Below are 27,504 nucleotides of genomic sequence, written 5' to 3'. Positions count from 1 at the left end.
AATTTTGAAAAAGAATTTTGTACTCTACTCCTGAATACTTTTCATATCAGTCCCATATTGTAACGATTATTTTTGGGTCGTACTTTTGGGGTAAGGGGGAGGTCCGCTCCCCTTCCCATATTAACAAACTATAAAGCATATACCTCCCTCCTGATCATATTCGTAATCTACTCCCAAATCTTCTCCGGAATACTTTTTATTCGAGTCCCATATTGTCATTATCGTCCAATAAATTTATTTTAGTGCGTTTTGGGATTGGGGCGGCCCCCAGTTACTTGGACCCAATTTTGAATATGAAATTTGTACTCTACTCCTAAATACCTTTCATTTGAGTCCCATACTGTCCCGATCGCTACACTTTAATTTTTTTGTAGTACTTTTAAGGTAAGGGGGAGGGTCCGCCCCCATTCGATATTAACAAATTATAAAGCCTATACCTCCTTGCTGACCATATTCACAATCTACTCCCGAATATCATTCATTCAAGTCCCATATTGTCATTATCGTTCAATAAACTTTTTTTTGTGGGGTTTTCGGGTTGCCGCCAACCCCCCCCCCCCCCCCCCCCGCCCCTGTACTTGGACCCAATTTTTAATATGAAATTTGTACTCTACTCCTAAATACCTTTCATTTGAGTCCCATACTGTCCCGATATCAAAAAAATTATATAGCCTATGTTTCTGTCCAGACCAACCCATACAATCTGTGAAAATTTCAAGGTATTCGGTTCAGCCGTTTTTGTGTCTCTACGGAGCAAACAACCCACCCGACAAACAAACACAAATTAATTTTTATATAAAAAGATTTTTTATTAATTTTGGTTTTTTAGAATTTGTGTTATGTTATCGAAAAAAATTTGATATATCTAGATTATTGTCTAGTTCCCTTTGCATAACCCCCTAGCAATTGCTTACGATTGTAACATAGCTTGTTGCTATTCCAAGAATGCCTAGTTTTGATTGTTTTTTAGTACCCAACATCCCAAATACGTTTTCCAGGTGCTCCAGATATTCCTATGACAACAACAACAATGTATTGTCTCATTTTGGAATGCCGATAGCAGCAAGCCATTGCATTGAAGACAGGTGCTCAATAACAGTCCTTGTGCTACCTTCTCCCCAAACTTGACAGTCCTTGTTAGACATGTAGAAATGCAATTATTTTCTGTGTATTTTGCTACGTACTGCCTGCCTGTCTTTGTCTGAGTGGCTTTTGTGGTGCTTGCTTGGCTACTTGGCCATATTGTCTGTGGAGGCCCTTAGTGTTGGCTGAAATAACTTAAGTTCTTCTTAATTACAGCATAATTGAGATGCATTGAGCACCCAGAATGGCAATGGCCAGGGGGGGGAGGCAATGATGGCAATGACTACGTTGTTGATAATGTCACCCATCTAAATTGGTAGCACAAGCTTAATTGTCTTGCTGCTTGTGGGGCAAACAAAGGAAAACTTTCCTTCTTAGAGAGAAGAGGAAAAGTTAGTTGTTTTTCCTTTAAGGCTATTATTTCGAGGCGTTGTGCAATAACAATAACGCTGCATTGTTAGAAGGGGTAATTTTCGCAATTGTCCTTTTTCCCTATTGTATAGCCAAAAGTAGAGTGTTGAAATTAGTTTTGTTTAAAATGGAAACTAAAGATGCTGGCAACATTGAAAACGAGTTGCAATTTTTCTACGATAGTTTTCGGTTTGTTGCATGGACCTTGAAATATTTTGTCATAGACTGTTGTTGACATTTTGATAGAGGCCGTGGTGGTGTCGTCACTTTTAATTACCATTTGTATTGACTTCCCCTTTGATACGAGGCCTTGGTGTTTGAAGCATGTCTGAGACAGGTAGACAGGGTTTCCAACTGTCCTCCTTGTGTAAGCAACATCTTAAAGACTTTAACCACAACAAAGCCATTTTTGACAAGTTTAATTAAGTGAAAATAATTTGTTTACATATTCCCTACGATAAAGGCAAAGAAGCCTTCATCGCACCCTTCGCATCAGCTTCACAAGGCTGGCTACATGTGACGAAATGACTCTCAACCGCAAAATGTGTTGCTTGCAATGTATAAGGAATTGTTATTTTCCCCATAGTTCTTGAGGTTATTGGGGAAATTGCGTCTTCCATGTCTGCCGCATGGAGAATAGTGGTTTCCATGCTCAATGCAGAGTGGAATGGAGCAATGGATGCGATCCTTGGAATATTTAAATATATTAACAGAAAATTTTAAATCATTTTTATTGAAGTTATTGCAAAGGGAAACGACCTGACAAAACTGTTAACTGCTATCGGGGTACATTCAACGGGTGGAAGGAAGAAGAAGAGAAATATAAGCAGGGGATTTTGTATAAGCCGGGGAAAGAATTGCAATTAAAGTGTTTTATAGATAAATCTAAGGTGGGTGGTCTATGCCAAGAGGAAGGGGTAATGACCAAAAAAAAAAAAAAATGCTAAAGAAACGGCAAAATAATGTTTTTGGTTTCACAGTGAGGCTAGAAAAGGAGTAGAAAATAATACAGAAATTAATTTTTGACAAAATTTCCTATAAAAATTAAATAAAAATTCCAATAGATGTGAAATTTTGACAAAATCTTCTTCTTATATATAACAAAGAAAGCGTATCTTATATACCCGAATCTTATATACCCTCCCATATACCCATGGATCGCATTTGTCGAGTTCTTTTCCCGGTATCTCTGTTTAGGCAAACATATGATGAAGGGAAAGAATTGCTATGATATTGGAGTTATAATATCACGCTATCGTCCGATTCGGACCATAATCGAACTGAACGTTGGAGACCATAATAGAAGTCGTTGTGTAAAATTTCAGCCAATTCGAATAAAAATTTCGCCCTTTAGGGCCTCCAGAAGTACAATAGGTAGATCGTTTATAAGGGAGTTGTATCAGGCTATAGACCGATTCAGACCATAATTGACACGTATGTTGAAAGTCATGAGAGAAGTCGTTGTACAACATTTCAGCCAAGTCGGATAATAATTACGACCTCTAGAGGCTCAAGAATTAAAAATCCCAGAACGGTTTATATGGCAGCTATATCAGTTTATGGACCAACTAACACCATATTTAGCACAGTTGTTGGAAATCATAACAAAGAACCTCATACAAAATTTCTTTTAATTTCTTTTTATTAACCGATATGAACCATACTTAGCATATTTGTTGAGAGTCATAACAAAACATCTCATGCCAAATTTCAGCCAAATCAGATGGAAATTGCGCCCTCTATAGGCTAAAGAAGTCAAGACCCCAGATCGGTTCATAAGGCAGCTATATCAGGTTATAGGCTGATTTTAATCACACTTAACACAGTTGTTGGAAATCATAGCAAAACACCTCATGCAGAATTTCAGCCAAATGGGATAGGAATTGCGACCTCTAGAGGTCAAAGAAGTCAAGACCCCAGATCGGCTTACATGGCAGCTATATCAGGTTATGAACCGATATGAACCATACTTAGTATATTTGTTGAGAGTCATAACAAAACACCTCATGCAAAATTTCAGCCAAATCGGATAGAAATTGCGCCTTCTAGAGATTGATGAAGTCAAGACCCCAAATCGGTTCATAAGGCAGCTATATCAGGTAATGTACCGATTTGAACCACACTCAAGACAGTTATTGGAAATCATAACAAAGCATCTCATGCCAAATTTCAGCCAAATCGGGTAGGAATTGCGTCCTCTAGAGGCTGAAGAAGTCAAGACCCCAGATCGGTTTATATGACAGCCATATCAGGTTATATGCCGATTTGAACCATACTTAGCACAGTTGTTGGAAATCATAACAAAGCACCTCATGCAAAATTTCAGCCAAATCGGCTAGGAATTGCGCCCTCTAGAGGCTGAAGAAGTCAAGACCCCAGATTGGTCTATATGGCAGCTATATCATGTTACAGACCGATTTGAACCACACTTAACAGTGTTGTAGGAAATCTTAACAAAGCACCTCATGCAATATTTTAGCCAAATCGGATAAGAATTGCGCCCTCTAGTGACTCAAGAAGTCAAGTTTCAAGATCGATTTATATGGCAGCTATATCAAAACATTGACCGATATGGTCCATTTACAATCCCAACCGACCTACACTAATAGGAAATATTTGTGCAAAATTTCAAGCGGATAGCTTTACTCCTTCGAAAGTTAGCGTGCTTTCGACAGATAGATGGAAGGACGGACAGACGGACGGACATGGCTAGATCGACTTTATGGGGTCTCAAAGGAATATTTCAAGGAGTTAAAAACAGAATGGCTAGATTAGTATACCCCCATCTTATGGTGGAGGGTATAAAAAAACTGGTGTTTGTTAGTTTCTTCCGTATAAACTCAAAAACGCCTGAACCGATTACTTTGAAATTTTCACAGATTGTGTAGGTTGGTCAGGAAGGAAACATAAGCTATATAAGTTTTTGATATCAGCGGAAGGGGGGTGAACCCTTTCCCCCGAAGTACCATCCAAGAATAAAAGTGTACCGATCAGGACAATATGGGACACAAACGAAAGGTATTCAGGAGTTGAGTACGAATTTCAAATTGAGAATTGGGTCCAAGTAACTGGGGGGCCGCCCCGACCCTAAAACCCCTTCAAATGGGCATATTGGACGATAATGACAATGTGGGACTCGAGTGAAATGTATTCGGGAGTAGATTACGAACATAGTCAGAAAGAAGGAATAAGCTTTATAATTTGTTGATATCGGAAGGGGGCGGACCTTCCTTCCCCTATACCCCAAAAGTACTACCCAAAAAATAAAAGTGTACTGATCAGGACAATATGGGACTCAAATGAAAGGTATTCAGGAGTAGAGTCTGATTTTCATATTAAAAATTGGGTGCAACTACCTAAGGGACCGCCCCAACTCCAAAACACTCTAAAATAGGTTTATTGGACGTTAACCCAAAAACACCACCCAAAATCATCTGTGGACCTATAGGGACAATATGGATATCAAATGAAAGTAGAATACGAATATGGTATTAAAAAATGGGTCCAAGTACCCAGGAAGTCGCCTTAACCTCAAAACTTCTAAAAGCAGACAAATTAAACGTTCACATCTATATGGGGCTCAAATTAAAGATATTCTAGAGTAGATTACGAATCTGGCATACAAAACCAGATTGATATATAGCCATGGTCGGCACAATAGCCGATAGCCGGCTATATCGGACTCAAATGAATGGTACTTGAGTGTAGGTAACGAATATGACAATAAAATTTGCGTTCAAGTCTAGGTGTCGCTTTTTTTTCCTAAAAATACGTCAAATAGATTCATTGACCCATTTTGATAATATGATACTCAAATGGTAGGTATTTGAGAATCAGATATCCAATTTTGAAGCCAAGGGTTTGGGGATATGCCCCAAATCACCCTCTAAACTGAACTTCATTACCGACTATGGCAATATGGAGCTCAAATCAACGGCATTTGGGAGTAAAAAACTAATTTGATATCTATTTTCAGGGCAAAGTGCCGGTGGGCGCCCTATCCCCAAAACACCCTACAAACGGTTTACGTTTACCTACCATGGCAATGTGGGGCTCAAATTAAAGGGATTTCGGAGTTTAGCAAGAATTTGATATCCATATTTGAGTCGAAATGTCTGAGGTGCCATCCCTCCCCGAAAGAGCACCTCTCATTACCCTAACTTTCATAAACACCAGATCTCGGAGGTTGGCAATGCCATTCGTTCGAAATTTCTTTGCACTTTCACAGTCACCATAAACAAAACATGGTTTCTATTGTTGGAGTCGGAGGCCACCCAAAACCCGCCAAATGGATATATAGACTAATCACTACACTATAGAGCTCAAACGAAAGATGCTTGAGAGAAAAAACGTTGGGGGTTGCAAGTGGGCCAATCCATTTAGATTTAAATATAGCTCCCATATAAACCGATCTGACGATTTGATTTGAGCAATTTTTGTGCGATTTGTCTCAGAATTTGCAGATAGTGTTCTGTTATGACTTCCAATAACCGTGCTAAGTACGGTCCAAATCGGTGTTTAACCTGATGTAGCTCCCATATAAACTGATCTCCCGATGTGACTTCTTGAGCCCCTGGAAGCCCAAATTTTGTCCGATTTGGCTGAAATTATTACTTCGAACATTTGTGACAAGTGCGGTCCAAATCATTATATAACCTGATATTGCCTCCATGTAAACCGATCTTCCGATTTGACTTTTTGAGTCCTTACAAGCCGCAATTTTTGTCCGATGTTCTGTTTCGACTTCCAACAACAGTGCCAAATACGGCCAAAATTGGGCTATAACCTGATATAGCTCCCATGTAGACCGGTCTCTCGATCATCCTTGCTCGGTTCCTAGGGTTGCCCAAAACGTAATTGCGGATTTTTCATATAGTCGGCGTTGATAAATTTTTTATTTACTTTCTTTTAAAAAATCCGCAATTACTTTTTGGGCAACCCAAATTATGGCCTTCAACAAAATTTTTTTTATATAAATTTTTAGTAGAGTCCATGGTGGTGGGTTCCCAAGATTCGGCCTAGCCGAACTTAGCACGCTTTTACTTGTTTCTGTTTAAATGAATTAGTGTCAGCCATACTGGAAATATTTGGATATTTAACATTGGTACCCCCTGGCGTATGATTATTCCCCGGTATGGTAACATCATTAATACGCCCCATAGTCCTTTTTTCATAATCATTCAACATTTCTTATGGAAAACCCCCAATGTTATTGTCATTGATGCATTCCAAAAGTAATTTTCTCTCATTTCTTTTCCAGCTTTTGCACCTTCGTTGAAAAATTAAAAAAATATATATATTGAGAAATACTCATCTACACACGTCTGCCCACATCAGACTGATAGAGAGAATTGTTTACTTCCGGTTGGCGCAAGTATAAAAATGGCTTGAAAAATAAATATTTGCATACTTTATGAGAAAAATCGTGGGCGTTTGATGGTTCGCTAGGCGAGACTAAAAGTTTATGGCAAAGAAAAGCTGTCACATGTCTGTATGGGTATGCGTGAGGCAATTTAACCAATGAAAACAAGAAAACTAGGAACAATTTTAAAGTATTGATTAAAATTCATGTGGGAGAGATTCATTATTATTAATAAAATTTCGAAAAAAAAAATGTCAAGAAAAATTATGAGTAACAAAATGTTTTAGGGTTTTGACTTGTAAAGATTCCACCACAGCTATTGAGTCTGCCAAAAAAAGTGAAATATTTAATTTTACAGACAAAGAGGAGAATGTGGGCAATAAAATGGTATCATCATTATCATCACCATCATCTTCACCTTAACTGTCGGCTTCCTTACATCGGAGTTCACTAACATTTATTTCTACATATCATGGCAAGCAATCGAAATTTGTTTTAAAGAAAAGCGGCAAACTTTTTCAATTTCGATATTCAATCAAGATTTTTGCTTTCATCTCGTTTTGCGGGGAACTTGAAAACAAGGTTTAATGTACTCTCTTTTTTTGAGATTTTCCAGCTGCAATGGCTAAAGAAAAATTCAGGCAAATAAACATTTGAGGTAAACAGCCAAGCTCGTTAATCACTTCATTTGAATTATTACTGAATAATTAATAAAAAAAATAAACAAATATGTGTTCTTTGGTTACAAATTAAAAACAAAAGGAAAAATATCAAAAACACTTCACCTAGTGTAACTTCAATCTTGCTGCAGGCATAACATTTTCCCAATTAAAACCAAATTCATTCATCCATTAACAATAAGTGTGTAAATTAATGCTAGGTCTTAGAAAAAATTATAGCATGGCACAACACAGGAAGCGAAAAACTAAAAATGTATTTCTAACAATTAATAAAAACGTGTCATGAATTAATTAAACACTGCTTGAAGCCAAAATGAAAAAAAGAATAACACGAAATTGGCGCCTACTTCACGCACCCAATGACCCACCCACAGTTTTCTTAAAGAAATTAAGCATTCTTGGTTGCACAGACTTCCTTCCGTTTCTGTTTGATGTGCTGTGAGCGTGGAAACAGGAACTTTGGTAATTATTATTTCATTGGAAGGGATATCCTTCAATGACCACCAACCGCCTCAACCATTAAAGTGGCAACACTGGATCCAATTAACATTTACACTCTCAAATCTACGGTTGTGATTTCTCTCACAGGAAATGGCTTGACTACAAATAGCTTAGAAAAAAAAAAAATAAATAAGAAATAAAATGAAAAAAAAAACAAAATAAAATCTTTTATTATAAAAAAATTAAAAAAAATAAAACACCACCCAACAGGACACTTTTACCGCATTGGGCATTATGGGTATTAAATGAAGCGTATTTGAAAGTAGAGTACAAATCTGACATAAAAATATATTCTTTGGCGACTGAGGTGCCTCCCCACCCCAAAACCCCCCAGCAGGACATTTTTTCCGATTGGGATAATATGGGACTCGAATGGAAGGTATTTGGGAGTTAAATACAAATATAGTATTAAAAATTGTGTCCAAATATTTAGGAGGCCACCCCAGATCTAAAACCCCCTAAAGACCCAAAAAGTAGCGGCCAAAATCAAAAGTGGACCTATCAGGATAATAAAGGACTCAAACAAAAGGTATTTGGGTATAGAGTATTCATATGATGGGTCCAAGAACCTAGGAAAAAGTCGTAAGCTCAAAACACCCCCAAAAATACTACCAAAAATCAAAGTGGACAGATCGGTACAATATTGGACTCAAGTGAAAGGTTTTCGGGAGTAGAATACCAATATGGTGTCAAAAATTGGATTCATGTACCGAGGGCGTCGCCCCAATAGTGCAGTCCAAAATAAAAAGTGGACCAATCGGGACAATATAAAACTCCAATGAAAGGTATTCGGAGTAGAGTATGACTGTGATATTAAAAATTGGATCCAAGTATCTAGGGAGCCGCCCCAAGCCCAAATTGCCCCAAAATGTATGCCCAAAATCGGGCCGATCGGTAGAATATGGGACTCAAATTAAAAGTATTTGAGAGTTGAGTATGAATATGTTATTTTAAATTGAGTTCAAGTACCTATGGAGCCGTCCCAATTCCAAAACTACCCCAAAAGTACTGTCATATATCAAAGCGGACCGAATGAAAGGTTTTCGAGAGTAGAATACGAATATGGTGTCAAAAATTGGATTCATGTACCGATGACATCGCACCAAGAGTACAGCCCAAAATAGAAAGTGGACCGATCGGAAGAACATAGGGCTCCAATAAAAGCTATTCGGGAGTAGAGTATGACTGTTATATTTAAAAATGGATCCAAGTATCTGGGGAGCCGTCCCGAGCCCCAAACCGCCCAAAAAGTACTGCACATAATCGAAAACGACCGATTGGAACAATTGGGGCTCAAATAAAAGGTATTTGGGAGTAGAATACAAATATGATGTCAAAAATTTAATCCAAGTACCTAGGGCGCCACCCCAAGCCTAAAACCGCACCAAAAGAACCACCCAAAATCAAAAGTGGACCGATTAGGGCTCCAAGGAAAGGTATATAGAACATTAAAAATTGGGTGTAATTACCAAGGGGCCACCCCAAAACCCAAAACCTTCCCAAGTTTGCATAGACTACGAATATGGTATTAAAATTAGGTTCAAAAAACAAAACAAAACAAAACAAAACAAAACAAAACAAAACAAAACAAAACAAAACAAAACAAAACAAAACAAAACAAAACAAAACAAAACAAAACAAAACAAAACAAAACAAAACAAAACAAAACAAAACAAAACAAAACAAAACAAAACAAAACAAAACAAAACAAAACAAAACAAAACAAAACAAAACAAAACAAAACAAAACAAAACAAAACAAAACAAAACAAAACAAAACAAAACAAAACAAAACAAAACAAAACAAAACAAAACAAAACAAAACAAAACAAAACAAAACAAAACAAAACAAAACAAAACAAAACAAAACAAAACAAAACAAAACAAAACAAAACAAAACAAAACAAAACAAAACAAAACAAAACAAAACAAAACAAAACAAAACAAAACAAAACAAAACAAAACAAAACAAAACAAAACAAAACAAAACAAAACAAAACAAAACAAAACAAAACAAAACAAAACAAAACAAAACAAAACAAAACAAAACAAAACAAAACAAAACAAAACAAAACAAAACAAAACAAAACAAAACAAAACAAAACAATACCTCGAAATATGCATCTAAGACCCCACAAAGCTTATAGATTCTTGATCGTCATGACATTTTAAGTCGATCTGCCCATGTCCATCCGTTTGTCCGTATGTCGAAAGCACGCTAACTTTCCAAGGAGTAAAGCTAGCCGCTTGAAATTTTGCACAAATACTTCTTATTAGGGTAGATTGGTTGGAATTGTAAATGGGCCATATTGGTCCGTGTTTTGATATAGCTGCCATATAAACCGATCTTGGGTCTTGACTTATTGAGAATCTAGAGGTCGCAATTCTCATCCGATTCGGCAGCATGTAGTATTTTGTTATGACTTCCAACAACTGTGCCGAATATGCTGGAAATCGGTCTTCAGCCCGATATAGCTGCTATGAAAACCGACCTTGGGTCTTGACTTCTTGAACCACTGGAGGGTGAAGTTCTTATCCGATTTGGCAGAAATTTAGTATGAATATGTTTGTTATGACTTTCAACAACTGTGCCAAATATGGATCAAATCAGTCTATAACTTGATATAGCTGCCATATAAAACGATTTTCGATCTTGACTTCTTAGCCGATTTGGCTGAAATTTAGCATGAAGTATTTTCTTATGACTTCCAACAACTGCGATAAATATGGTTCATATAGATACATAACCTGATATAGCTGCCACATAAAACGATCTGGGATCTTGACTTCTAAGGCCTCTAGAGGGTGCAATTCTTATCAGATTTGGTTGAAATTTTGTACAACATACGTGTTCAATAAGGTTTTAATCGATCTATAGCCTGATACAGCTCCCATATAAACCGACCTTCTTTATTGTTTTATTTGTAGGGTGAGATATTTTATTAACACCACTGTTTAGGAGTTTCCTAATGGGGTGTTCATGTAAAACAAACACACAAAACTTAACAACTTCAAATATAAAAACCATCCCCTTGACAGTATTTTTGGGCAAAATCAAATTTCAAAGAGCCTCTGTACTCATTATGCAAAAATGTTCACCACCTCTGAAAAAGTGGAATTATTCCGTTCTACAAAGAAAAAAAAAGGATTTAACTGAAGCGTGCAACAAACGTGCCATTAGGGATGAGATTAAATGTCATTTTGTTAGAACGAGGGTTGGTTTGCTATTAGAATAACCTTTGCTAGCCTCTATGAGTTTTTTAATTTTCCAAAAAATTACTTCTCAATGTGATAACTATTCTCGGACGATTTGCATAGAGTTTCTATAGGGTTTGAGGAAACTAATTTCTTAAACCAAAGTTGCTTACGCATGGCGTTATTAAATGATAGAATTAATCAAATTTAAATTAATTCAATTTAATTTAAAGACTGTTCATGTCTGTTTTCTGTTGATTGTTATTATGTTAAGTTATGGCAGTTTATGTAGCCAACATTCCTCTATATATAAAAAAATAAATTACTTTAAGTTTGGTAATTATTTCGTGTTTACTATGCAGCATGAAGGAAAGGAATTAAGTTAAATTGAAAAAAAATATTAGATCTGTTTTTAATAATTACCAATTAATAATCATTGCCCAAAATAGTAGATTCTTTTTGCGGCCTGTCAGTAAACACATGCAGTATTTCCCTGTAAATTGCTATATTTTGGTGTTAAGCCGATAATGGATGAGTTTGGCTTCTTGCGATTAACACTCGCATCTATATAAGCAAAATGTGATTTAATGTGATTTTAAGATATACAGCGTATTGATGATGCTATATGCCTTCTTGCATGTATTGAGAATAATTTTAAGAATGAGAATAATTTTAACCACATTTTCTTGCGACAAAATTCACTTCTGTATACTCAACCCAAAAAATGTTTTCGCATCGAAAATTTCAAAATTTGGAAAGGTCCCTTTGCTAAAAAAAAATGCAAAAAAATTAAATGTTAAATTTTAAGGAATTTTGTTAATTTTGCGATTCGTCTTCGAATTTTGAACTGCGGAATGTGCGATTTTGAGCTTGTTTTTTGAAGAAAACAATCGAGAATAGGACTTAACCACATTTTCTTGCGAAAACTTCACTTCTGCATACTCAACTCAAAAAATTTTTTTGCATCAAAAATTTCAAAATTTGGAAAGGTTACCCCCTTTGCTAAAAAAAATGCAAAAAAATAATATGATAAATTTTAAGGAATTTTGTTAATTTTGCGATTTGTCTTCGAATTTTGAACTGCGGAATGCAAAAAAATTTTCTAAATTCGTAAAAATTAAGGAGTTACAGCGTCTTCGATCTTAAAAATGGCTTTGAAAAAGTTTGGCCCAAAAACATCGAATTTTTTGCATTTTTTGGGTTTTAATTATGCGATTTTGAGCTTGTTTTTTGAAGAAAACAATCGGGAATTGGGCTAAACCACATTTTCTTGCGACAAACTTCACTTCTGCATACTCTACTCAAAAAATTTTTTCGCATCAAAAATTTCAAAATTTGGAAAGGTTACCTCCTCAAAAAATTTTTTTGCATCAAAAATTTCAAAATTTGGAAAGGTTACCCCCTTTGCTAAAAAAAATGCAAAAAAATAATATGATAAATTTTAAGGAATTTTGTTAATTTTGCGATTTGTCATCGAATTTTGAACTGCGGAATGCAAAAAAATTTTCTAAATTCGTAAAAATTAAGGAGTTACAGCGTCTTCGATCTTAAAAATGGCTTTGAAAAAGTTTGGCCCAAAAACATCGAATTTTTTGCACTTTTTGGGTTTTAATTATGCGATTTTGAGCTTGTTTTTTGAAGAAAACAATCGGGAATTGGGCTAAACCACATTTTCTTGCGACAAACTTCACTTCTGCATACTCTACTCAAAAAATTTTTTCGCATCAAAAATTGCAAAATTTGGAAAGGTTACCCCCTTTGCAAAAAAAAATGCAAAAAATAAAATGTAAAATTTTAAGGATTTTTGTCTATGTTGCGATTCGCCTTCGAATTTCGAACTGCGGAATGCAAGAAAATTTTCTAAATGCACAAAAATGAAGGAGTTACGTTTTCGAACTTAATCATTTATTTTGCTTTTTGGTACTACGAGTCACCCTGTGTTATATAGTGAAATTTTCGAAGCATACTTTTGGGGGCGAATTTGCTTAAGGTTGCTTGTTTCACAAGTCTGGGCGCCTGTTATTTTTGTGACTTTGAGATTTTCGAATTGTTGCCAAAAAAATTAGGGGTACTCATTGAAAAATAGAATATAATGAAAAATTTAATTTATACCTGAATCTGAGCAGAAAAGCAAGTCACTCTGACATTTTGAGTGATTTTAAGTTTTTTAGCATTGGACATTTAGAGTACTCACTAAATTAACAAAAACTATCGCCCAGAACAGTAATTGTAACTAAAAATTAAAACAAAATTAAGTGGAAATATATCAGAGTTAAGTTTTCTTTAAATATTAAATGTCCCTAATGTGTAAAAGCGTTTCAAACCAGAGCCTTTCCAATGAAGTAAAAACACAATAAATACATTTTATCAATGAAATTTTATTTAAAAATATAAATAAAATAATTTTTACTGTTTTCTTATCCAGAGCATTTAAATTTTTTTTTATTTTAATTAATTTGAACTATATATAAATAAAATTCAGCTTCCAGCTATAACTCAACAATCAATAAAGCTTAGGTCCTAAATTTTTTGTGGGTGTCAACACAAAACTTTCGCAAATTTAAATTTTCTTGTTGAAAACTAATTAAGATGTCTATATGAAAACGTTTTGGACGAGCGGAATCTGCAAAGAGAGGATTTTAAAATATAAATTAGTATAACATTTATAAAAATTATTGTATTTATCTACACAATAAATAAAAAAATGCAAATTAATTAAAAAACAAATGTTGTTTTATGTTGGCAAATAAGGATATATGTAAGTAAGTACTGTAAAAATGTAAAATTACTTCAAGTTGTAGCCATAACATAGAGTTAACGAATTATTTCAACAAGAAACAAGTACAGGCGGGCTAAAGTCGGGCAAAGCTGACCTTTTGATACCTTACACCTTTGCTAAAAAAAATGCAAAAAATTTAAATGTTACATTTTAAGGATTTTTGTTTATTTTGCGATTCGTCTTCGAATTTCGAACTGCGAATTCCAAGAAAATTTTCTAAATGCGCAAAAATGAAGGAGTTACGTTTACGAACTTAAGCATTTATTTTGCTTTTTGATACAACGAATCACCCTGTGTTATATAGTTAAATTTTCGAAGCATACTTTAGGGGGCGAATTTGCTTAAGGTTGCTTGTTTCACAATTCTGGGCGCCTGTTATTGTTGTGACTTTTGAGATTTTCGAATTTTTGCCAAAAAATTAGGGGTACTCATTGAAAAATAGAATATAATGAAAAATTTATTTTATACCTGAATCCGAGCAGAAAAGCAAGTCACTCTGACATTTTTAGTAATTTTGGAAAGGTTACCCCCTTTGCTAAAAAAATGCAAAAAATAAAATGTTGAATTTTAAGGAATTTTGTTAATTTTGCTATTCGTCTTCGAATTTTAAACTGCGGAATGCAAAAAAAATTTCTAAATTCGTAAAAATGAAGGAGTTACAGCGTCTTCGATCTTAAAAATGACCTTGAAAATGTTTAGCCCAAAAACATCGAATTTTTTGATTTTTTTGGATTTTAATTATGCGATTTTTAGCTTGTTTTTAAAGAAAACAATCTGGAATTGGACTAAACCACATTTTCTTGCGACAAACTCCACTTCTGCATACTCAACTCAAAAAATTTTTTTGCATCAAAAATTTCAAAATTTGGAAAGGTTACCCCCTTTGCTAAAAAAAAAAATGCAAAAAATAAAATGTTAAATTTTACGGATTTTTGTCTATGTTGCGATTCGTCTTCGAATTTCGAACTGCGGAATGCAAGAAAATTTTCTAAATGCGCAAAAATGAAGGAGTTACGTTTACGAACTTAGGCATTTTTTTTGCTTTTTGGTACTACGAGTCACCCTGTGTTATATAGTGAAATTTTCGAAGCATACTTTTGGGGGCGAATTTGCTTAAGGTTGCTTGTTTCACAAGTCTGGGCGCCTGTTATTTTTGTGACTTTTGAAATTGAAAAATAGAATATAATGAAAAATTTATTTTATACCTAAATCCGAGCAGAAAAGCAAGTCACTCTGACATTTTGAGTAATTTTAAGTTTTTTCGCATTGGACATTGAGAGTACTCACTAAATTAAAAAATTAGTAAATTAAAACAAAATTAAGTGGAAATAAATCAGAGTTAAGATTTCTTTAAACATTAAATGTCCCTAATGTGTAAAAGCGTTTCAAACCAGAGCCTTTCCAATGAAGTAAAAACACAATAAATACATTTTATCAATGAAATTTTATTTAAAAATATAAATAAAATAATTTTCACTATTTTCTTATCCAAAGCAATTAAAAATTTTTTTTTTGTTTTAATTAATTTGAACTATATATAAATAAAATTCAGCTTCCAGCTATAACTCAACAATCAATAAAGCGTAAGTCCTAAATTTTTTGTGAGTGTCAACACAAAACTTTCGCAAGTTTAAATTTTCTTTTACGAACTTAAGCATTTATTTAGCTTTTTGATAGTACGAATCACCCTGTGTTATATAGTGAAATTTTCGAAGCATACTTTAGGGGGCGAATTTGCTTAAGGTTGCTTGATTCACAATTCTGGGCGCCTGTTATTTTTGTGACTTTTGAGATTTTCGAATTTTTGCCAAAAAATTAGGGGTACTCATTGAAAAATAGAATATAATGAAAAATTTATTTTATACCTAAATCCGAGCAGAAAAGCAAGTCACTCTGACATTTTGAGTAATTTTAAGTTTTTTCGCATTGGACATTGAGAGTACTCACTAAATTAAAAAATTAGTAAATTAAAACAAAATTAAGTGGAAATAAATCAGAGTTAAGATTTCTTTAAACATTAAATGTCCCTAATGTGTAAAAGCGTTTCAAACCAGAGCCTTTCCAATGAAGTAAAAACACAATAAATACATTTTATCAATGAAATTTTATTTAAAAATATAAATAAAATAATTTTCACTATTTTCTTATCCAAAGCAATTAAAAATTTTTTTTTTGTTTTAATTAATTTGAACTATATATAAATAAAATTCAGCTTCCAGCTATAACTCAACAATCAATAAAGCTCAAGTCCTAAATTTTTTGTGAGTGTCAACACAAAACTTTCGCAAGTTTAAATTTTCTTTTACGAACTTAAGCATTTATTTAGCTTTTTGATAGTACGAATCACCCTGTGTTATATAGTGAAATTTTCGAAGCATACTTTAGGGGGCGAATTTGCTTAAGGTTGCTTGTTTCACAATTCTGGGCGCCTGTTATTTTTGTGACTTTGAGATTTTCGAATTTTTGCCAAAAAAATTAGGGGTACTCATTGAAAAATAGAATATAATGAAAAATTTATTTTATACCTAAATCCGAGCAGAAAAGCAAGTCACTCTGACATTTTGAGTTATTTTAAGTTTTTTTTCGCATTGGACATTGAGAGTACTCACTAAATTAAAAAAGTATTGCCCAGAACAGTAATTGTAACTAAAAATTAAAACAAAATTAAGTGGAAATAAATCAGAGTCAAGATTTCTTTAAATATTAAATGTCCCTAATGTGTAAAAGCGTTTCAAACCAGAGCCTTTCCAATGAAGTAAAAACACAATAAATACATTTTATCAATGAAATTTTATTTAAAAATATAAATAAAATAATTTTTACTGTTTTCTTATCCAAAGCATTTAAATTTTTTTTTGTTTTAATTAATTTGAACTATATATAAATAAAATTCAGCTTCCAGCTATAACTCAACAATCAATAAAGCTTAAGTCCTAAATTTTTTGTGGGTGTCAACACAAAACTTTCACAAGTTTAAATTTTCTTGTTGAAAACTAATTGAGATGTCTATATGAAAAAGTTTTGAACGAGCGGAATCTGCAAAGACAGGATTTTAAAATATATATTAGAATAACATTTATAAAAATTATTGTATTTATCTACACAATAAATAAAAAAAATTCAAATTAATTCAAAAACAAATGTTGTTTTATGTTGGCAAATAAGGATATATGTAAGTACAGTTAAAATGTAAAAGGGAGATGCATATATATGGGAGCTTTATCTAAATCTGAGCCGATTTCTATGAAATTTACCAATAATGTCGAGACTTATAAGAGAATCACTCTTTCGTGAGAATCGGTTTACAAATGACGATATACTTGCAATTTTAGTCGAAATCGGACGAACATATATATGGGAGCTATATCCAAATCTGAACGGATTTTTTCCAATTTCAATAGACTTTATCTTTAGACCCTTGGGAACCCACCATGGATTCTGATAAAATATGGGAGCTATATCAGGTTATAGACGGATTCAGATCGTACTTGGCACTGTTGGTGGAAGTCATAACACTATGTGCAAAATTTCAGCCAAATCGGACAAAAATTGAGGCTTCCAGGGGCTTAAGAAGTCAAATCGGGAGATCGGTTTTAAAGGGAGCTATATCCAATTTGAACCGATATGGCCCATTTGCAATCCCCAACGATCTACATTAATACTAAATATTTTTACAAAATTTTAAGCGGCTAGCTTTACGCGTTCGACAGCTATCGTGATTTCGACAGACGGACGGACGGACAGATGGTCGGGCATGGCTAGTTTGACTCAGATTGTCGAGACGACAAAAAATATATGTACTTTATGTGGTCCTAGATCTATATTTCGAAGTGTTACAAACGGAATGACTAGATAAGCTAACGTTAATTTTCAGTACATAAGTACTTTATTGGCCAAAAATGATTCAAAAGTCGGGCAGAATAATAAATCGACACAACTATTTTTCAGTGGAGACAGAAATGTTTTGGCTGCAACCGAAAATTTCGTTTTAAGTGGGTACTTTACTTTATGAGCCCATCGTAGCTCAGAGGAAAGCATGTCCGCCTATGACGCTGAACGCCTGGGTTCGAACCCTCCTACTGCTGGCAACATTTGTGAGGTACTATGCCATGTATAACTTCTCTCCAAAGAGGGGTCGCACTGCGGCACGCAGTTCGTACTCGGCTATGAAGGGGAGGCCCCTTATCATTGAGCTTAAACTTGAATCGGATTGCACTCATTGGTATGTGAGAAGTTTGCCCCTGTTCCTTAGTGGAATGTTCATGAGCGAAACTTGCATTTGCTTCACTTAAGAAAAAAATTAGGCGTATTCACTGAATTATAAATTGTTTTAATTTTTTATTTTTATTCTGGAGCCTAATATCTATACCATGAGTCACCCTGTGTTTTTGTGAAATTTTTGAAGCATACTTTTGGGGGGCCATAATAGTAGAGTTAGCTTGTTACTCCTCAATTCAGGGCTCCTGGTATTTAAGTGATTTTCGTATTTATGCAAAAAAATAGGGGTACTCACTATAAAAAAACTCATAGAATTTTTGGGTTTAAATTATGCGATTTGATCTTGTTTTATGAAGAAAAATCTCAGGTATAGCAGCCAATAGCACATTTTACCATTAAATTCATTACTGTACACTCAACTCAAAAAGTTTTTTTGCATCAAAAAATGCAAAAAAAGTAACATTTTAAGAGATGCTGTTTATTTTATGATAGCTTCATGAATTTCAAATCGAGAAATGCTTTTTGATTTGAAAATTCGAAAGAATGAAGGAGTTACAGCGAGTTCGACCTTGAAAATGATGACACTTCAACTATTAGAACAAGCCTCTCAGCGCCATCTAGAGTTGATATATAACTACATCAAAGCAAAATCGGAACAGCACTGCTAGGAGATGTTGTGATCGGATTACATTTATATGAGCAATCAGCTGATTACAATCAGCTACTTTAAATAATAAAAAAAAAAAAACAGTAAAAGCGTGCTAAGTTCGGCCGGGCCGAATCTTACACTTAACCAAATTTGTTATTAAAAACAGCATAAATGTTTGCTAAAACAGCAATTTTTGTCTGCTGAAAATGGGAAAGCAGACATTATTGCTGTTTCAGCAAACATAAGGCTGCTGTATTACCAAAAATGTCTTTCTTTCTGGTATGGCCTTTTGTATCTACATTTAAACAAAAAATATTATGGAAATTATACATTCAGTGATGATTATAAACATCCACTGAGAAACACATTTAAATATGTGTTCTATTTTGTCTTCTAACATCCCCTTTCATAATTAAGCGGCATTTTCAGCAAACAACAGACGTTTCAGCAGTAAGCATGCTACTCTGAAATTGCAGTGCTGCTGCTGTAAAAGCAGAACTACTGCTACAATAGCAGCAAAGTTAGCTACTAACATTCAGCAGACAGTGTTTTGCTATTTTGAGCAAACATTTTTCTATGAATGTATATACCCTCCACCATGGATCGTATTTGACAAGTTTTTTGGCCGATATCTCTTTATAGACAAGCAAAGGATAAGAATTGCTATACTATTTCACCTATTCCAAGATATGAACAGATTGGGGCCATACTTGGTATGGTTGTTGGGGCCATATTCAGTTTGGCTGTTGGAATTCATCAAATTTCAGCCAAATCGGATAAGAATTGCGCCCTCTAGTAGCTCTAAAAATAAAATTGGCAAATCTGTCAGGTTGTGAACCGATTTAGACCATACTTGGCGAAGTTTTTGATGGTTATACCGAAACACTTCACGCAAAATTTCAGCCAAAAAATTTCAGTCCATATTTTTGTATAGCTGCCATATCAACCTGTATCGGATTTTGATTTTTGAGCCTCTAGAGGGCGCAGCTCTTATCCGATTGAACTGAAATTTTGCACTATGTGTTTTATTTTGTCTTCCAACAATTCTGCCATGTATGGTCCGAATAGATGCATAACCTGATATAGTTCCCATATAAATCGATTACGGGTCTTGACTTCTTGAGCCGCTAGAGGGCGCAATTATTATCCGATTTGGTTAATATTTAGCATGAAGTGTGTAGATTTGACTATCAACCACTGTGCCAAGTTTGGCACATAGATGTGCCATGTGTGGTCTAAATCGGATTATAACCTGATATAGTTCCCATATAAACCGCTCTCGGATCTTGACTACTTGCGCCGCTAGAGAGAGAGCAATTATAAACCGATTTGGTTAAAATTTTGAAGGAAGTATTTTGGTTTGACGTTCAACAACTGTGCTAAGTATGACACATTGATGTGCCAAGTATGGTCTAAATCGGTTCATAACCTGATATGGCTTCCATACAAACCGATTTCTGATCTTAACGTCTTGAGCCGCTAGAGGGCGCAATTATTATCCGATTCGGTTAATATTTAGCATGAAGTGTGTTGATTTGACTATCAAAAACTGTGCCAAGTATGGTTTAAATCGGTTTATAACCTGATGTAGTTCCCATATAAACCGATCTCGGATCTTGACTTCTTGAGCCGATAGAGGGCGCAATTATTATCCGATTTAGCTAAAATTTTGCACAAGTATTTTGGTTCGACCATCAACAACTGTATGGCAGTATGGCACATAGATGTGCCAAGTATGGTCTAAATCGATTCCCAGCTCCCATATAAACCGATTCCAAGATTTGACTTCTTAAGCTTCTAGAAACCACCGTTTTTATCCGATTTGGATGAAATTTGGCAAAAATACATTCGTTTTGACTTTTAACATCAATGCCGAGTATGATTTGCATCGGCCTATATACTGATAAAGTCCCCATACAAACCGATTCCAGGAATTGACTTCTTAAGCCTCTAAAAGCTTCAGTTTTCATTTGATTTGGCTGAAATTTGGCACAAGGACTTCCTTTCTGACATCCAGCTTTCATGACAAGTATGGTTGGCATGGTTTGATAAACTGATGTAGCCCCCATACAATCCGATTCCTGGATTTGACTTTTTAACCACCTAGGAGCTTCAGTTTTCATCCGATTTGGCTGAAATTTTGCACAAGAATTTCCTTCTGACTTCCAGCTTTCATGACAAGTATGGTTGGCATCGTTTGATATACTGATGTAGCCCCAATACAATCCGATTCCTGGATTTGACTTTTTAAGCACCTAGGAGCTTTAGTTTTCATCCGATTTGGCTGAGGTTTGGCACAAAGACTTCCGTTCTGACTTTCAACATCTGTGCAGAGCATGATCTGAATCGGTCTTTATATTGATATAGCCCCCATACCAACCGAACCCCGGATTTGACTTCTTGAGCTCCTAGTTTTCATCTGTTGTGACTTCCAGCATTTGTGCCAAGTATGATTCGAATCGGTCAATAAAATGATATAGCCTCCATATAAGCCCATTCTCGGATAAGACTTCTTGAGCTCCTAGGAGCCTCAATTTTCATTTAATGTGACCGAAATTTGGTACAAAGACTTTTGTTATGACTTTTAACATACATGCGAAGTATTATTTGCATCGGCCTATACAGTGATATAGCCCTCAAATAAACCGATCGCTGATTTGACTTCTTGAGCCCCTAACCGCCTCAATTTTCATCTAATTTGGCTGAAATTTAGTAGAAATACTTCCCTTCTGACTTCCAACGTCAGTTTTGAGTGTGATTTGCATTGGTAATTAAACTGGTATACACCTCATATAAACTGATGCCCGGATTTGTCTTCTTGAGCCCCTAGAAGCTTCAATTTTCATCTAATCTGACTGTTTTGACTTTGAACATCAGTGCCGAGTATGATCCGAATCGGCCTACAAACTGATGTAGCCCCATATAAACCTAACTTCCTGAGCTCCTTGAAGTCTCAATTTTTTAGTGGAATCCATGATGGTGGTCACCCAAGATTCGGCTCGGCCAAACTTGGCACGTTTTTACTTGTTTCATGCTATAAGCTTAAAGTGTAAAAGACATTTAAATGAAAGTAAACCTTGATTCTGTCATAAGGAATATTATGCCATAAATATGTCCTCGGAAAAAGCCTCTGAACATTGCTGTCAAGCATCATATAGAGGTTAATGTTTATACTCATAATAATTACAGTTACAGTTATGGCGATAATAATGATGATGAAGACTTCAACACTTTCACCTTGCTAAAGTGTCGTTATACGCTTAGTATAAAAATAAAATACTAAACAACCAAACACACGCCCCTCCAAAAGCAAACTCGCAATCGCACACACACACACACATTTGAGATATGTGTGAAGAAATGCGGTGTTTACCGCTGTAAACAAATGCCAGAGCATTAAAATCAAAGCACGTGTTCCGTGTTGCTTCATGGTAAACATTCATTCTTGTCTGAACTACTCGCCCTGCCCTGACCTCCCTCAAGGCCCCCTCGGCAACTTATACCGCCAAATGTTTGTTTGTGTTTACAAATATCAACAGGTGGCTATCAAAGGCAAATACTCTGCTTTTGGATAAAAAAAAAGAAAACAAAAATGTTTACATTTGGATTTCAAACCTTTCTGCACATAGCCGGGATATGGATAAAGGAAAATAGCATGCGCAGTTTGTAGCTGTGCAAGACAAAGTCCACAATTCATTGATGCTGCTGCTGCGAAACTGGAGTATTTCGCCATGGTCTAAGGCCAATGCCGCCTGCTGTGCAGTGCTGTGCTGTTTCATCCAAGAAGTCTTAACAAAAACTTTCGCTTATGGAATTACCAACAAATGGACAACGCTAAACATGGTTAGTCCTTTGCGCGCTTTTCAAAAGATCACAACGTAAAAGCGGTTGAAATTCAAAGTAGTAAAAAAATAAAAAACCAAAAAGGGCTGTACCAGCAACAGTTTTTCAACTTGCAGCAAGCAAGAGAAGCAACAGCAAGACATAAAATTCATAGTGCCCCCCATCAAAATAAAAGTGCAGTGACAGCGGAAACAAAAGTCATTCCCAAGAAATAAGAGCCAAAAAGCGTGTTTTGTGAAAACAATGCAATTTCCTGCAAAATTTACATTTCAAGTATAGTTGAAAAAAAAAAGAAGTCAAGAATCATTAATCTTCTTTATGAGTGGTAGTTATTGTTTTGCTTTGATGTCATTGGTGGCAGTGCATGTAATTCAGAAACTTTATTCAAGTAGTAAAAACCAAGGTTTTTGAGAAAACCAAACAAAAATTGGAAATAAATTTCATAGTTTGTTGAAAAAAAAATTCTTATTAAATTGAAGAAATTTTTGTGATTCGTGCTACTTAAATAAAAAAGTGAAATTAAAAAAAAAAAATTATATACAAATTTATTGCAAAAGTTTTGCAAGGGAATGTAAGCTGAACCTATTGAATGGTTAGTATATAAATGTTAGTTAAAAATAAAAAAAAAAACAATTTCATTAAATAAAAAAAATAAATAAAAAGACCCTACATGAAAAAACGTTTACATAAAAAAGTATTTGAAACAAGTAAAAACGTGCAAAGTTTGGCAAGGCCGAATCTAGGGAACCCACCACCATGGGTTCTGCTAAAAATTTACGGATTTGGACCGTACGTGACACGATTGTTGTAAGTCGCAACAGAAAACTACTTGCAAAATTTCAGCCTTATCGGATAAAAATTAAGGCTTCCATGGGCTTCAGATATCAAATCAGGAGATCGGTTTATATAGGAGCTATATTAGCTTATACACCGATTTGGACCATACTTATCACGATTGTTGAAAGTCATAACAGAACTCTATGTGCAAAATGTCAGCTCAATTAAATAATAACTGCGGCTTTTAAGGGCTCGAGATATCAAATCAGGAGATCGGATTGCAAGGGAGCTTTATCAGGTTATAGACCTATTCAGACCATTCTAGGCACGATTTTTGGAAGTAATAACGGAAAACTATATGCAAAATTTCAGCCCAATCGGTTAATAATTAAAGCCTCTAGGAGCTTAAGAAGAAGTATTAGTCGAAGATCAATATTTCGAGGTGTTGTAAACGGAATGACTAGATTAGTATACCCCCCCATCCGATGGTGGTGGGTGGGCTGGACTTGGTTTGGACGTTGAAGACCATTGTAGAAGTCTTTGCGCAAAATTTCAGCCAAATCGGATAAGAATTGCTCCCTATAGAAGCTCGATAAGTAATATCGGGAGATCTTACTTTACTTTAATTGGCCATGACACCATATTTGTTCCACTAGCCGAACGTAGAATAGCGTTCCAATCGCCTCGATCTTCTGCGCTCATTCTAAAATCTCTGACACCCAGTTTCGAGGTATCTCCCCCAACTTGATCTTTGCATCGGGCTTTTGGTCTTCCCGGTTTGCGTGTACCACCGTGTTTGCCTTCAAAAGACTTCTCTATCGGGAGATCGGTTTATATGAAAGATATATCATATTATAGACCGATTCAGACCATATATGGCACGCACGTTGAAGGTCATAGGAGAAGTCGCTGTACAAGTCGTTGCCAAATCGGATAAGAATTGCGCCCTCTATAGGCTCAAGAAATATAATCGGGAAATAATTTTATATGATAGCTATATCAGGTTATGAAACAATTTGGACCATGTTTGGCATAGTTGTTGGAAGTCATTACAAAATCCCTCATACTAAATTTTAGCCAAATCGGATAATAATTGCGCCCTCTAGAGGCTCAAAAAGTCAAAATCCCAGATCGGTTTATATGTCAGCTATATCAGGTTATGGACCGAATTAAACCATATTTGGCACAGTTGTTGGAAATCATAATCAAATATCGCATACGAAATTTCAGCCAAAATGGATGAGAATTGCGACCTCTAGGGGTTCAAGAAGTCACGATTCAAGATCGATTTATATGGCAGCCATATCGGATAAAAATTGCGCCCTCTAGTGGCTCAAGAAGTCACGATTCAAGATCGGTTTATATGGCAGCCATATCAGGTTATTGACCGTTTTGAACCATATGACTGGATAAAATTGCGCCCTCTATAGGCTCAAGAAGTATAATCGGGAAATCATTATATATGGTAGCTATATCAGGTTATGAAACGATTTCGAATATCTTTACCACAGTTGTTGGAAGTCATAACAAAACCCCACATACTAAATTGCAGCTAAATCGGATAAGAATTGCGCCGTCCAGAAGCTCAAGAAATCAAGATCCATCAAAATATTGATCATATCATATGTTCAAAATTTTAGCTAAATCGAATGAGCTCCAGTGGCTCAAGAAGTCAAATAAGGAGTTCGGTTTACATGGGAGCTATGTCAGGTTATGGACCGATTTGAACCATATTCAGCACAGTTGTTGGAAGTCATAACAAAACATGTCATGCTAAATTTTAGCCAAATCGAATAGGAATTGCGCCCTCTAGAGGCAGGAGGCAGTACGCAGGACCCCAGATCGGCTTATATGGCAGCTATATTAGGTTATAGACCGATTTCCACCATACTAAGCACAATTGTTGGAAGTCATAATAAAAAATCTCATGCAAAATTTCAGTCAAAATGGATGAGAATTGCGCCTTCTATTGGCTCATGAAGTCAAGATCCAAGATCGGTTTATATGACATCTTTATCAGATTATGGACCTATTTCAACCACACTGAGCACATTTATTGGAAGCCATAACAAAACACGTCATGCTAAATTTTAGACCAATTCGGATACAAATTGCGCCCTCTAGTGGCTCAAGAATCAAGATCCAAGATCGGTTTATATGGCAGCTATATCAAGACATTGATCGATATATCCCATTTACAATCCCAACCGACCTACACTAATGAGAAGCATTTGTGCAAAATTTCAAGCGGATAGCTTAACTCCTTCGAAAGTTAGCGAAGGACAGACAGACGGACGGACAAACGGACGGACATGGCTAGATCGACTTAAAATGTCATGACGATCAGGTCTTACACGAATATTTCGAGGAGTTTTTTGTTTGTTTCTCTTTCGAAATGAGCTCAATGATCGGAGATGCAAATGGAAAAGGAAAGCCAAAGATAGCAAAACACACACCAACCACTATTCGTCTTTGGTTAGAAGACTTTTCAACCATATTAGGTGTGATGGCTTTAAGGGCCATTCGTTGGTTTGTTGTATTTGAATCTTATTAATATTATTAATCGATCCGAGGAGTTACAAACAGAATGTCGAAACTAGTATACCGCCATCCTATGGTGAAGGGCATAAAAACATATATCATTACCGCCAGACCTTTCGTCTCTTTATCCATTTGCCTACATGGCTAACTGAACATCACAATTTATGCAGATTTGTATTGTTTTGGATTCAAGGAGGAAGCCACCTTAGCGCAGAGGTTAGCATGTCCTCCTATGACGCTGAACGCCAGGGTTCGAATCCTGGCGAGATCTAAAAAAAATTTTTCAGCGTTGGTTTTCGCCTCCTAATGCTGGCAACATTTGTGAGGTACTATGCCATGTAAAACTTCCCTCCAAAGAGGGGTCGCACTGCGGCACGTCGTTCGGACTCGGCTATCAAAGGAGGCCCCTTATTATTAAACTAAAACTTGAATCGGACTGCACTCTTTGATGTGGGAGAAGTTTGCCCCTGTTCCTTAATGGAATGTTTATGGGCAAAATTTGCATTTGGCTTCAATAAATAATTTTTATATTCATTGTTTTTTTTTATTTCTTTCTGTTATCTTAAAAAGCTATTTTATTAGCTTTGGCAAGTTTGCCAATAGTAAAAATTTTTTTTAGGAAAGAATTTGCATTTCTTATTCGCTGGTATCCATATAATGTAAACATCATGTCATATTATTTCAAAAAATTTTAAGTTTGAGGTCTACAAAAAAGACCTGAATAAACAAAGTCTTCAGCAATAAATATTTTTCAAAAAAACAAGAAAAATATGAATACGATTAAAAATTTTTTATGAGTAATCATGTTCTTTTATGGATTATTACTAAAATAATAAGCACAAATAAACAAAGACTGCAAAACAATTGAACAGGTGTGTCTAAAATTGAAACTACTTATGGCCTGAGGATATATGGTGTCTACAGTCCAAACTATATTTTAGTAAAAAAAAAATCCTACAGAGCAGCACCTCTGCCCTCATTGAGGTCAATTTCGAGCCAATTTTGAGTTGTTGATGCTTTTAAATTACTGTTATTGGAGTTAAAATGCAGCCAAAATCTTTATATTGAATAATTTTTATAATATCCTATATTTAATCAATTTTTTTATAATTATTTTTCGGTAAAGTTTACCTTGCTCCGATTAACTTCAGATTGAATTGATTTATATAAACTTTTACATCTGACTGCATAAATACTTTTTAGGATCGGAAAACCACTTCTGAGGGTACTTGATGCAATAAAAATAAAAAAAACTTGGCCTTTGTGTCCAAAAATCAATGAATAATGTTAGATAACTTTTTCTAAAGATTTTCAAATGGCATTTCTTGGGTGCGTATGATTGTTATCGATTATATCTAAATCACGTATACAACTCATTGTACACATCCAACTCATTCAAAACAGAACTGCATTAAGCCAACAAAAGTCTCGCTAAGTCTTTTGATGGAGTTTTCCAATTTTCATGC

The 27,504-nt window shown here is 35.1% G+C and overlaps 1 protein-coding gene across 1 annotated transcript in view; it reads left to right on the top strand.

Moving 5' to 3' along the window:
* Positions 1-23,292: 23,292 nt before the first annotated feature.
* The window catches only part of LOC106094766 (neuropeptide CCHamide-2 receptor), a 78,837-nt gene continuing 74,625 nt past the window's right edge, over positions 23,293-27,504 (top strand). Inside the window, exon 1 of the mRNA XM_013262007.2 lies at positions 23,293-23,312. The gene's annotated coding sequence lies outside the window, so the exon portion shown is untranslated. The remainder of the gene's footprint in view (positions 23,313-27,504) is intronic.

Source organism: Stomoxys calcitrans, chromosome 5 (assembly GCF_963082655.1).
Source record: "Stomoxys calcitrans chromosome 5, idStoCalc2.1, whole genome shotgun sequence".
NCBI lineage: Eukaryota > Metazoa > Arthropoda > Insecta > Diptera > Muscidae > Stomoxys > Stomoxys calcitrans.
The sequence above is the reverse complement of the archived record's forward strand: the minus strand, read 5'-3'. Positions and strand labels throughout refer to the sequence as shown.